Genomic DNA, 13,317 nt, shown 5'->3' on the forward strand with positions numbered 1-13,317 from the left:
CTGTTAAGCTAGGTGGGGGTGCAAAGATCACACTGTTACCAGCTTCTTGTGTGTTTTCTGATAAAGGCTCTTGATTTCCATCATCTATTCCACATAGTGACAGCAATGGGATGGCTTTATGCAATGCTGGATGGGGAAGGGGCTCTGTGATCAATATAAACCTTAGTCAAATGCACTCCTTGGAATGGGGCTGGAAATGCTGCATTTTCTTGCTCCCACAAAGCTGGTGGGCTGGCTAATAACGTTTCCTAAGATTCTGCTAGCCAGACTGATCTCAGTCCTCTTCTTGTTTCTATCTGATCTCAGAAAAGACAGGACTAATGGGGTTCTTGGACTGACAATACTGATATCCATGATGATAGTCAGTGGCTCCATGAAAGAAAAAGAAGATTTTAGCATATCTGTTGGCAAGCTTTCCTTCCTTTTTTCCTTCAAAATGCTTACTGGCAGCTTCAATATTGAAGGTTCTCATAGTCATAGGAAAAACAAGAAAAGAAAGTCACTGCCTTCTGTAATCCTTCTCTTTGGGATCTTATGCTAAAATCTACACAGTGATTTAGAGTACATTGTGCTAATCAGGTAGAAACTGAACTGCAGGGCCCCATGCTACTCTGCTCATATCCTTTTTATATATGAGGGAGCAGGCTCATGGACTACAAATAAATTATTGAAGGTTAAAACAAGTAGTAAATTTCAGAGCAGAAACTAGAATTCAATAAATATTTTATGTGGAGAACATCTAATTCTTTACTGCAATGTGAAATAGGTAACTCAGACATTTTAACACAACCAAAACACCAAACCAAGCAAGCACGAGCCCAAAGGCAAGGGAGCTGCCATGATTATGAAATACTCAGCAATCCTGGGTAAATTGGTTACTATGGAAACTGGGGCCACTTTTACCCTAGGGGCATTTCCCAATCCAACTGAGGTAATAGGACATGAAGCAGGGATTTTGATGATGTTCAAGGTCAGGCAGGCAGAATTTTGGGCTGTCAATTATGGGGGCCCCATTTTGACCTTGTGCTTTCACATGGCAACATTAGAACTACACTCTGGGAGTATGACTGCAGCAGCTCAGAATACAGCCCTGATGTAAGTCCTTGGACAGTCCCCCAAATTCCAGTCCCTGGAATTGGATTACATCTATTCTGGTTTGCTACTATCCAGAGGCATATAGAAGAAGCAAACAAAAATCATCCCAGGGGAAGATCACCCTTACACCTCAAATCCTACATAATGAAAGTCAAATATGCAAATTGTCCCCTCTAGAGGTAGTTCAGGACTGGGAGTTCAACAGGGAGACCAGGAGTTTGACTGCTCACTATGACGTGTGCTTACCACCAGGGGGCGGCATTGAACATGGTGGGTGTTAGCCATGTGGTGCTGGCAGCAGGCAGCAGTGGAGGGGCTGCTGCCCCAATGGGCTCTGACTAGAGAAAGAGCAGGACCATGGTGGGAGGTTAGAGCAGTGAGTGGGCAGCACCAGTCTGAGGCTGGTGTGACCAGCTGAGGTGGGGGACAATGGGGTGCTGCCCAGCTCCCATTGGAAATTTTCAGCTCCATTATGATCATGTGGGACCATCAAGATAGATGCACTCTGTTGTTGACCAAAATGTCATTAAGCAGCTAGTGACAGTAATTATACTTTTATTCTCTTCACGGAAAATGCAAGGACTCCAGAAATGATACCTCTATTTTTCTTCCCAACATCTATGATATCCTGAGGGTGAAATCACAAATAGCAATATTAATGTATTTCTTCTAATTATTGCTGTTTCAATGTGCACGAATCTGTGCACCCAGAACTAGTTATTTTTATAATCAGCTTTTGTAAGTACACTATTTCACACATAATCAAAGATGAGTAGGATGGATGAACAGCTATGACAACATGAATAAAAATCAGCATGAAAAAACAGATAATGCAAACAAGTACAGAAGCTCTAAATATTGCAATAATCACACACAAATTATAAAACAACACTTTTTTAACAGGTTGATAAAAACGAAGGTTAACCATCTTAGCAGATAACTAAAAATTTAAAAGATACTGCATTTTTGAGTAAAAATGAAATAGAGCCCAGCCAGGTATGTCTCAGTGGTTGAGCACTGACCTATGAACCAGGAGGTCACGGTTCTATTCCCAGTCAGGGCACATGCCTGGGTTATGGACTCGACCCCCAATTGGGGTTGTGTAGAAGGTAGCCCAACAATGATTCTCTCTCATCATTGATGTTTCTATTTCTCTCTCCCTCTCCTTCTATCTCTGAAATAATTTTAAAATATTTTTTTAAAAAGATCAAAAATGAAATAGAACCCCAAAACTCAAAAATATAACACATGAAAAACTAAATAGATAAATTTATCAAAAATTTAAATAGAAAAAAGTGAATTGTCAGACCAGAAAAAATTACCCATAATTTCTTCCAGAAAGACAACTATAATGAGTAAACCAAAGAAGGACAAAATAATGGAAAATATAAAAGGAAGGATAAGAATAGTTAAAATAGTCAGTAAGAAGATGTTTAACAGGAAAAGATAAGGCAAAAGACAATATGGTACAGAATAATATTTAAAGATCTAACATTCAAAATGTGTATTCTAAAACTTATTTGTTAAAACATCAAGTCACAGATTTTAGAAATCCTACTCACCAGCGAAGCAGGATACTACAAAGAAATCCATCTCTACTCATATTCCACTGAAACTAAAGAAAACCAAAGAGATGATCAATAAAGATATAAAAACAGCCAAAGAAAAAAGACAAAGTACCCTCAGAGGAGCAACAGTTCGAAGGAAAATACATAAATCAACAGAAGTTATGAGAACCAGAGATTATAGACTGATTTAACATGCTGAACAAACGCCACCCAAAACTCTTGCCAATCCAGAATTATTCTATACCCAGGAAAAATATTCCTTCAGATATATTCAGTCAAACAAAAACTGAGAGAGACTTAAAAAAATTCTAGAGAATATTATTTATGCAAAAGGAACATAAGAGTTATAGGAAAAGAATAAGAGCAAGAAAATATTTAAATATAAATTTAAATAAATATTGACCATATAAAACAATAGTAATAATGTCTGCAGAATTTCAAACATACCCACAATTAAAATAAAGGATATCATAGATGTTGGGAAGAAAAATAGAGGTAACATTTCTGGAGTCCTTGCATTTTCCGTGAAGAGAATAAAAGTATAATTACTGTCACTAGCTGCTTAATGACATTTTGGTCAACAACAGAGTGCATCTATCTTGATAGTCCCACATGATCATAATGGAGCTCAAAATTTCCTATTGACTGGTGATTGTAGACACCATAGCATTAGAGTGCAAAGCATTACTTATGTGTTTGTGGTGACGCTGGTATAAACAAACTTACTGCACTGCCAGTCATAGAAAAAAGTGTAGGATATACAATTATGCACAGTACATGATATTTGATAATGGAAGTAAGTGTAGTTATTGTATTATAACTTTTATCATTATTTTAGACTGGGTAATTTTTTTCTATTTATGAAAGAACAATGTGCTTGAAACAGTGTGGAATGTTACAATGGCAGCAGTCGCATACATTTTGTGTTTATTGTGTTTCTTGATTGAATCATTTTCTCTTGTGCTGGACTTAATCTCATGCTGTTTTTTAAAATAAAATGCTGTACAGAGTTTTATCTTAGAAACAATAGGATGTACCACACTGCCGAAATCCAGATTAGGCTGTACTGTCTAGGTTTGTGTAAGTGCACTTTATGATGTTTGCACTACAATAAACTTGCCTAACAGCATGATTCTTTTTAAAAAAATATATTTTATTGATTTTTTTACAGAGAGGAAGGGAGAGGGATAGAGAGTTGGAAACTTCGATGAGAGAGAAACATCGATCAGCTGCCTCTTGCATACTCCCCACTGGGGATGTGCCAGAAACCAAGGTACATGACCTTGACCAGAATCGAACCTGGGACCGTAGAGTCCACAGGCTGATGTTCTATCCACTGAGCCAAACGGGATAGGGCACAACATGATTCTTAAAACATATCCCAAAGGTAGGTATCACATATCTGTACAATTATATTAGACTAGATGTCCAGTGCATAAATTCATGCATGGGTGGGGTCCCTACCGGCCAATTGGAGCCATCTCACCCAGTCCCAATTGGGACCAGAAGCAGGGAGGGACTGTGGGAGGTTGGCCAGCCACAAAAGGTTGGGTGTGTGAGTGAACTGACCACCAGGTCAGTCTGCCCCCTGGTGGTCAGTGAGCATCATAGTTACTGGCCAGTGGTCCGATCATGCAGTTGTCCAGTAGTAATGGTCACTTAAGCTTTTATTTATATATAGACTAGAGGCCCGGGGCACAAAAATTTGTGCACTTCGGGGGTTCCCTCAGCCCGACCTGTACCCTCTCAAAGTCTGGAACCCCTCGGCGGATGACCACCTGCTGGCTTAGGTCTGCTCCCTGTGGAATTGGTCCTAAGCTGGCAGTCAGATATTCCTCTGGCAGCAGGGGCGCCTTCAGGGGATGTCCACTTGCCAGTGGGGAGCAGGTCTAAGCTGCTGTCGGACATCCTTAGCGCTGATGAGGAGGCAGGAGAGACTCCCACCACCACCACTGTGTTGGCAGCTGGTTTGTGGCTGAGCTGAGTTGCCCCTGTGGGAGTGCACTGGCCAACAAGGGGCAGCTCCTGCATTGACCATCTGCCCCTGGTGGTCAGTGTGTGTCATAGTGACCAGTCATTCACAGTCATTCTGCTGTTAGTGTCAATTTGCATATTACCCTTTTATTATATAGAAATACCTGGCTAGCCTGGGTGAGGGGCTGATGGCTGTTTGCAGGTTGGCCACAGCCCCTTCAGTGTAGGGGTCCCTGCTGGGGTGCCTGGCCAGCCTGGGTGAGGGGCTGAGGGCCATTTTCAGACGTGTCACAACACCTTCAGGTCGGGGGGGGGGGGGGGGGGCGTCCTGCTGGGGTGCCTCGCCAGTCTGGGTGAGTGGTTGATGGCAGTTTGCAAGCTGGCCACAGCCCCTTCAGGGTGGGGATCCCCGCTCCGGTGCCTGTCCAGCCTGGGTGAGGGGTGATGGCAGTTTTCAGGCTGGCCACAGCCCCTTCAGGGTGGGGGGTCCTGCTGGGGTGCCTGGCCAGTCTGGGTGAGGGGCTGAGTGCCTTTTTCAGGCTGGCTAAGCCCCCCAGCAGGGACCCTCAATTCATGATGGTGTGGCCAGCCTGGGTAAGGGGTTGATGGCTGTTTGCAGGCTGGCCACAACCCCCAGCCACCCAAGCTCCCAGTGGAGGCTCACTGGAAGCAGGTATCTGGGGTTTATTTGTCTTCTATAATTGAAACTTTGTTGCCATGAGCAGAGGCCATAGCCGGCTCAGGGCAGGTGGGAAGCTAGGCTTCCTCCATCGCCTGGGCAACCAAGCCCCCTACTTGCTTCAGCTCTGTGGCTGCCATCCGCCATCTTAGTTGGGTTAATTTGCATAGAGTCGCTCTGATTGGCTGGTGGGTGTGGCTTAGGGTGTAGTGAAGGTACAGTCAATTAGCATCTTTTTCTTTTATTAGTATAGATTTTGATAAGTCAAGGATGCATTTCATACTAAGTAAGCAAAACAAAAATAGTGAAAGGGTTTATAACTTCCATAATAAACAAAAAGAAAAAAGAAAAGAAAAACAAAATTACACAACCAATCCAAAAAGGGGAAAGAAAAAAGATACATAGAACAGGAATGACAAATAGCAAAATGTCACATTAAATCCCAAATATTTCAGTAATTATTTAATGTGAAATGACTAGCCTTATCTAGTTTGGCTAAGTGAATAGAGTATTCGCCTGTGGACTTATAGGCCCTGTGTTAGATTCCAGTCAAGGGCTCTTGCCTGAGTTGTGGGCTTGATCCCCAGTAGGGGGTCTGCAGGAGGCAGCTGATCAATGATTTTCTCATCATTGGTGTTTCTAGCTCTCTCCTTCTCCTTCTCCCTTACTCTGTGAAATCAATGAAGATATTCTTAAAAAATAAATGTGAAATGACTAAAATATTTCAGTTAAAAGACAAAAATGGTTAGGATAGATTGAAAAATATTGTATGGTGTCTACAGAAAATATATCTATAACATAAAAAAATAGAATTAGGTAAAAAGAATGGAAAGATCTATGTTGCAAATACTAACCATAAAAGTAGATGTAGCTATAATTATTAGTAAAGTAGGTTTTTTTTTGTTCTAGTGATAAAGACAGACACTTCAAATGGTAAAAGATTCAGATCCCTAGGAAAATATAACAAGTCTAAATTTGTATGCACCTAATAGTAAGTCCTCAAAATTATTTATAAATAAAAGGATAAGTTAGTTAGCAATTTGACCAGATAAAAATGTATGTTGCCATCACTTACTCAAAATTGAATGAAGAACCTACGTGATATGGTAAGTCAAGAAAAACAAAATATATAAAAGCTTGAAAGTAAAACCAAATCTTATAATATTTCAGATGACTATTTTCATCTAAAGTCTAAATTATTAGAACTTAAAAGTGAGTTAAGTAAGGCGTTGCTTGTTACAAGTGCAAGTTACACAGCTAATTTTTATTTCTATGAGTTACAAAGTTTGAAAAAGCATTTATAATGATGTAAAAAATGTTCAAATGCCTAGGAATAAATTCATCAAAATATGTTAAGAAATTCTATACAGAAAACTATAATCATTATTGAGAGAAAATAAAGTAGTTCTGAATAAATTGAAAGTTATACCATGCTCATGATTCATTATTGAAATGTCAATTGATGTACATAATCAATGCAATTTCAATTAAAAAACAGGTTTTCTTTTTCATTTGGTGAAACATGGCAAGTGATTCTAATCTATCTATATAATAGAGGAATATGTAAAATAGCCAGGATGCTGTAACATCACGACCAAACAACAGGGACATCAGGCCGCCCCCTCTGCCCCGTGGTGCTTGAGGGGGGACCTCGGGCAGTGCCCCCCACACCCACCCCAGTTCCAGGCCTGGGGACCTCAGGCCATGCCCCCAGCTTGAGAGGGCTTGACAGGCAACCTTAGGCTGTGCCCCCTGCCCTGGTGCCAGGCCGGGGGACCTGAGGCTGTTCCCTCCACCTGATGGGGCTTGCCTGGTGCCAGGATGGGGGACCTTAGGTTTTGCTCTCAGCCTGGAGTAGCTTGAAAGGGGGTGGGGTGGCTGAGTCTGGGTCTTATCCAATGGGGGTGGGGCTCACCAGTCTGGGTCTCTTCTGTTTTTGAAGTGTGTGCGGATGGTGGTCAGGAACTTGACTCTAGGACCCACAGTGTTCCCCAGACTCTGACAGGAGGGAAATTTTCATATACATTTTGCTAATTTTCTTTCATCTCTGACACTTCTATTATAGAGAAAGGGCAAAGAGCAATATTAAAATATTTCCTCTAATTAATTCCCTTTTAATGTGCACAAATTTCCTGCACGGGGCCACTAGTACTTATATAACAAGGTAAAAGGCCAAGAATATCCAAGACAATAGTGAAGAATCAGATGAAAGGACATACTTAATAGAATAACAACTTATTCTAAAGCTGTGGAAATAAGATAAAGTGGGTTCTTGTGCAAAGATGGTTAGAAATGGAACAAAACAGAGAGCCCAGGTATATGAACCCTGCTTTATGATAAGCATCATCCCAGTTTGCTCACAAAAGCCTGTTTAAGTTTCTTGTTCTACTGCAATAATTAGCAATGCCCTCGTTTACTCTCAAAATCTAATCAATTTGAATAATAAACCTTATGGCTATCATATTTCTGACAAATGTGGTCTCCAAAGTTGGAAGTGAAGGCAGGAAATTTTCAATAAATTTTTCTGGGACCTTTGGGAACCATATGGGAAAATGTTAAAGTTGATTTCTGCATTAAACCAATCAGATGGACAGTAGACTTAATTGTGAAAGCAAAACAGTAAGCTTTTAGAAGTAAATATAAAAATTCTAGTGACCTGGTCCACAAAATTCGTGCACATTAAAAGGGAATTAATTAGAGGAAATATTTTAATATTGCTCTTTGCCCTTTCTCTATAATAGAAGTGTCAGAGATGAAAGAAAATTAGTAAAATGTATATGAAAATCTTTCTCCTGTCTGAGTCTGGGGCGTGCTATGGGAATCAGAGTCAAGTCCCTGCCCACCCACATGAGCCTTGAAATCATGCATGACCCAGACCCCACTGGTCTCACCACATTTGGGCTAGATCCAGACCCGGCCAGCCCACCCCTGTCAAGCCCTGCTGGGTTGGGGGTGAGGCCTCAGGTCACCTGTCCCAGTGCCAGGGCGGGTGGTGCACCTTGAGGTCCCCTATGAAGCCCCACCAGGAGGGTGGATAGCCTCAGGTCGCCTGGCCCAGGATGGAGTGAACAGCCTGAAGTCCCCAAGCCCAGGCAGGGTGGGAGGCATACCTTGAGGTCCCCATCAAGCCCCACGGGCAGTGGGCACAGCCTGAGGTCCTCCGGACTGGGCCTGGGTCGAGGGCTCGCCTTGATGTTCCCCATCAAGCCCCACAGGCTGTGGGTGCGGCCTGAGGTCCCCTGGCCCAGTGCTGGGGTAGGGGTTGCTGCTTGAGTTCCCTTGTCAAGCCCCACAAGACAGGGGTGCAGCCTCAGTTCTCCTGCCCCGGCCCAGCATCACGCAGCCTCAGGTCCCTGCTCATTGCTCTTTAAGGCTTGTTACAGGAACTCAGCCTCCTCTGTGTGTGCAGCCATCTTGTGTTACAGAATCCCTACCTATGCTGTGGGCGCAACCATCTTGAGCATTATGGTGTGACAGTCAATTTGCATATACCCTCTTTATTTAGTCAAGATATCTTCATGTACTTGTGGAGAGAATGGTTTCTTAGCAGGACACACACACACAAACACACGCACATTTTTTTTAAATTTATTTATTTTTTGCTAAAAGTATTACAAAGGGTATTACATAAGTGTCCTTTTTTTTTCCCCCCCTACCTTGACAATCCTCTGCCCTCCCTACCCCCCAGTGTCTTATGTCCATTAGTTATGCTTATATGCATGCATACAAGTCCTTCGGTTGATCTCTTACTCCCGTCCCTCCTGCCCCCCAACCCTCCCTGGCCTTCCCACTACAGTTTGACAATCAGTGTGAGGTAGCTCTGCCTCTGTATCTATTATTGTTCAAAAGTTTGTAATGGTCTTTATTATCCATGAATGAGTGAGATCATGTGGTATTTTTCCTTCATTGACTGGCTTGTTTCACTTAGCATAATGCTCTCCAGTTCCATCCATGCTGTTGCAAATGGTAAGAGTTCCTTCTTTTTTACAGCAGCATAATATTCCATCGTGTAGATGTACCACTGTTTTCTAATCCATTCATCTACTGATGGGCACTTAGGCTGTTTCCAGATCTTAGCTATGGTGAATTGTGCTGCTATGAACATATGGGTGCACATATCCTTTCTGATTGGTGTTTCTGGTTTCTTGGGATATATTCCTAGAAGTGGGATCACAGGGTCAAATGGGAGTTCCATTTCCAGTTTTTTGAGGAAACTCCATACTGTCTTCCACAGTGGCTGCACCAGTCTGCATTCCCACCAACAGTGCACAAGTGTTCCTTTTTCTCCACATCCTCTCCAGCACTTGTCGTTTGTTGATTTGTTGATGATAGTCATTCTGACACGTGTGAGATGGTACCTCATTGTTGTTTTAATTTGCATCTCTCGGATGATTAGTGACTTTGAGCATGTTTTCATATGTCTCTTAGCTTTCTGAATGTCCTCTTTTGAAAGGTGTCTATTTAGATCTTTTGCCCATTTTTTGATTGGATTGTTTATCTTCTTTTTGTTAAGTTGTATGAGTTCCCTATAAATTTTGGAGATTAGGCCCTTATCAGATATGACGTTGGCAAATATGTTTTCCCACAAGGTGGGTTTTCTTGTTGTTTTGTTGATGGTTTCTTTTGCTGTGCAGAAGCTTTTTATTTTGATGTAGTCCCATTTGTTCATTTTCTCTTTAGTTTCAGGTGCCCTAGGAGCTTGTATCAGTGAAGAAATTGCTTTGGCATATGTATGAGATTTTGTTGCCTTTGGATTCTTCTAGAATTTTTATGGTTTCCTGTCGTACATTTAAGTCCTTTATCCATTTTGAGTTTATTCTTGTGTATGGTGTAAGTTGGTGGTCTAGTTTCATTTTCTTGCATATATCTGTCCAATTTTCCCAACACCATTTATTGAAGAGACTATCTTGGCTCCATTGTATGTTCTTGCCTCTTTTGTCAAATATTAATTGAGCATATTGGTTCAGGCTAATTTCTGCACTCTCTATTCTCTTCCACTGATCTATATGTCTGTTCTTGTGCCAGTACCAGGCAGTTTTGAGAACAGTGGCTTTGTAATACAGCTTGATATCTGGCATTGAGATCCCACCTACTTTGTTCTTTCTCAGGATCTCTGCAGCTATTCAGGGTCTTTTTATATTCCAGATAAATTTTTGGAGAGTTTATTCTAGATCTTTGAAGTAGGCCATTGGTATTTTAATGGGAAATGCGTTGAATTTATAGATTGCTTTGGGTAGTATGGACATTTTAATGATGTTGATTCTACCAATCCAAGAACATGGTATGTTCTTCGATCTCTTTTTTTTCAACGTCCTGTAGTTTTCTGAGTAGAGGTCTTTTACCTCTTTAGTTAAGTTTATTCCTAGGCAGCTTAATTTTTTTTGGTGCAATGGTAAATGGGATTGTTTTTATAATCTCTCTTTCTGAAAGTTCACTATTGGTGTAAAGAAATGCCTCAGATTTCTTGGGGTTAATTTTGTATCCTGCTACATTGCCAAATTCATGTATTAAGTCTAGTAGTTTTTTGATGTAGTCTCTAGGGTTTTGTATGTATAATATCATGTTGTCTGCAAATAAGGACAGTTTTACTTCCTCTTTTCCAATTTGGATGCCTTTTATTTCTTCTTCTTGTCTAATTGCAATGGCTAATACTTCCAGGACTATGTTGAACAGGAGTGGTGAGAGTGGGCATCCCTGTCTTGTTCCTGTTCTTAGGGGAAATGGTGTTAGTTTTTGTCCATTGAGTATGATGTTGGCTGTGGGCCTGTCATATATGGCTTTTATTATGTTGAGGTATGATCCTTCTATTCCCACCTTGCTGAGAGTTTTTATCAAAAATGGGTGTTGGATTTTGTCAAATGCTATTTCTGCATCAATTGATATGACCATGTGGTTTTTTTCTTTCAATTTGTTTATGAGATGTATCACGTTTATTGATTTGCGTATATTGTACCATCCTTGCATCCCTGGGATAAATCCTACTTGGTCATGGTGTATGATCCTTCTGATGTATTGCTGGATCCGATTTGCTAAGATTTTGTTGAGGATTTTGGCATCTATGTTCATGAGGGATATTGGCCTGTAATTCTCTTTCATTGTGTTTTCTTTCCCTGTTTTTGGTATTAGGGTGATGCTGGCTTCATAGAATGCGCTTGGAAGTATTCCTTCCTCTTGAACTTTTTGTAGTAGTCTGAGGAGGATAGGTTTTAATTCTTCCTTGAAAGTTTGGTAAAACTCCCCTGTGAAGCCGTCTGGTCAGGGCTTTTGTTTGCTGGAAGCTTTCTGATGACTGCTTCAATTTCTTCCATAGTTATTGGCCTATTGAGATTTTTAGATTCTTCCTGATTGAGTTTTGGAATGTTGTATTTTTCTAGGAATTTGTCCATTTCCTCCAGGTTGTCTAGTTTGTTGGAGTAGAGTTGCCCGTAGTATTGTTTAACAATCATTTGTATTTATGTTGGGTCTGTTGTTATTTTGCCTCTATCATTTCTGATTTGGTTTATTTGGGACCTCTCTCTTTGCTTCTTGGTGAGCCTGGCTAGGGGTTTGTCAATCTTGTTTATCCTTTCAAAGAACCAGCTCTTGGTTTCATTGATTTTCTGTATTGTTTTTTTGGTCTCTATGTCATTTATTTCTGCACTAATCTTTATTATCTCCTTCATTCTGCTCAGTCTGGGGTTTTCTTGTTGCTCTCTTTCTAATTCTTTGAGTTGAAGAGTTAGATGATTTACTACCATTTTTTCTTGTTTTTTTGAGATAGGCCTGTAGAGCTATAAACTTCCCTCTCAGGACTGCTTTCATTGTGTCCCATAGGTTTTGGATTGTTGTGTTTTCATTGTCATTAGTGTCCAGGATGTTTTTAATTTCTTCTTTGATCTCATTGGTAACCCAATCAATATTTAATAACATGCTATTCAGCTTCCAATTGTTTGAGTATTTTGGGTTGTTTTTATTGTAGTTTATTTCTAACATTATGCCATCGTGGTCTGCGAAGATGCTTTTTATGATTTCAATCTTCTTGAATTTGTGGAGACTTTGCTTGTGACCCAATATGTGGTCTATTTTTGAATATGTCCCATGAGCACCTGAGAGGAATCTATATTTCATGGCTTTGGGGTGAAGTGTTCTGAAGATGTCAATTAAGTCCATCTGATCTAGTGAGTCATTTAGGATTGCTGTTTCTTTGCTGATTGTTTGTCTAGAGGATTTATCCACTGATGTCAGTGGTGTATTAAAGTCCCCTACTATGATTGTATTGTTGTCGATCTCTCCCCTGATATCTTCCAGGAGTTTTCTTATGTATGTGGGTGCTACTGCATTGGGTGCATATATGTTTATCAGGGTTATATCCTCTTGTTGTATTGATCCCTTTAGTATTATGAAGTGGCCTTCCTTATCTTTTGTTATGGCCTTCACTTTGAGATGTATTTTGTCCGATATAAGTATTGCTACCCCAGCTTTCTTTTCCTTTCCATTTGCCTGAAAGATATTTTTCCATCCCTTCACTTTCAGTCTGTGTGAGTCCCTTCTAATGAGGTGGGTCTCTTGTAGACAGCAGATGTATGGGTCATGTTTTTTTATCCATTCAGCCACTCGATGTCTTTTGGTTGGAGCATTTAGTCCATTTACATTTAAAGTTATTATTGAAAGGTACTTGTTTGTAGCCATTTCTTTTTTTGTGTGTGGCTGTTTTCTTTCTGAGCTTTTTATTTCTTCTTTTTACACCAGTCCCTTTAGCATTTCTTGCATGGCTGGCTTGGTGGTGATAAACTCCCTTAGACTTTTTTTGTCTGTGAAGCTTCTTATTTCCCCTTCAATTTTGAATGATAGCCTTGCTGGATAGAGTATTCTTGGATTCAGTCCTTTGCTTTGCATCACTTTGTAGATTTCCGTCCATTCTTTTCTGGCCTGATGTGTTTCTGTTGAGAAATCATTTGATAATCTAATGGGAGATCCCTTGTATGTAACTTTCCGTCTCTCTCTTGCAGCCTGTAAGATTCT

General features: G+C 40.6%; 1 protein-coding gene across 1 annotated transcript in view; it reads left to right on the forward strand.

Moving 5' to 3' along the window:
* The window catches only part of LOC139003677 (leukocyte elastase inhibitor-like), a 43,195-nt gene that overhangs the window by 10,455 nt on the left and 19,423 nt on the right, over window positions 1-13,317 (forward strand). The window lies entirely within an intron of this gene.

Source organism: Myotis yumanensis, unplaced genomic scaffold (assembly GCF_028538775.1).
Source record: "Myotis yumanensis isolate MYYU_CA2020_CCGP unplaced genomic scaffold, mMyoYum1.0.hap1 SCAF_2, whole genome shotgun sequence".
NCBI classification, from domain to species: Eukaryota; Metazoa; Chordata; class Mammalia; order Chiroptera; family Vespertilionidae; genus Myotis; species Myotis yumanensis.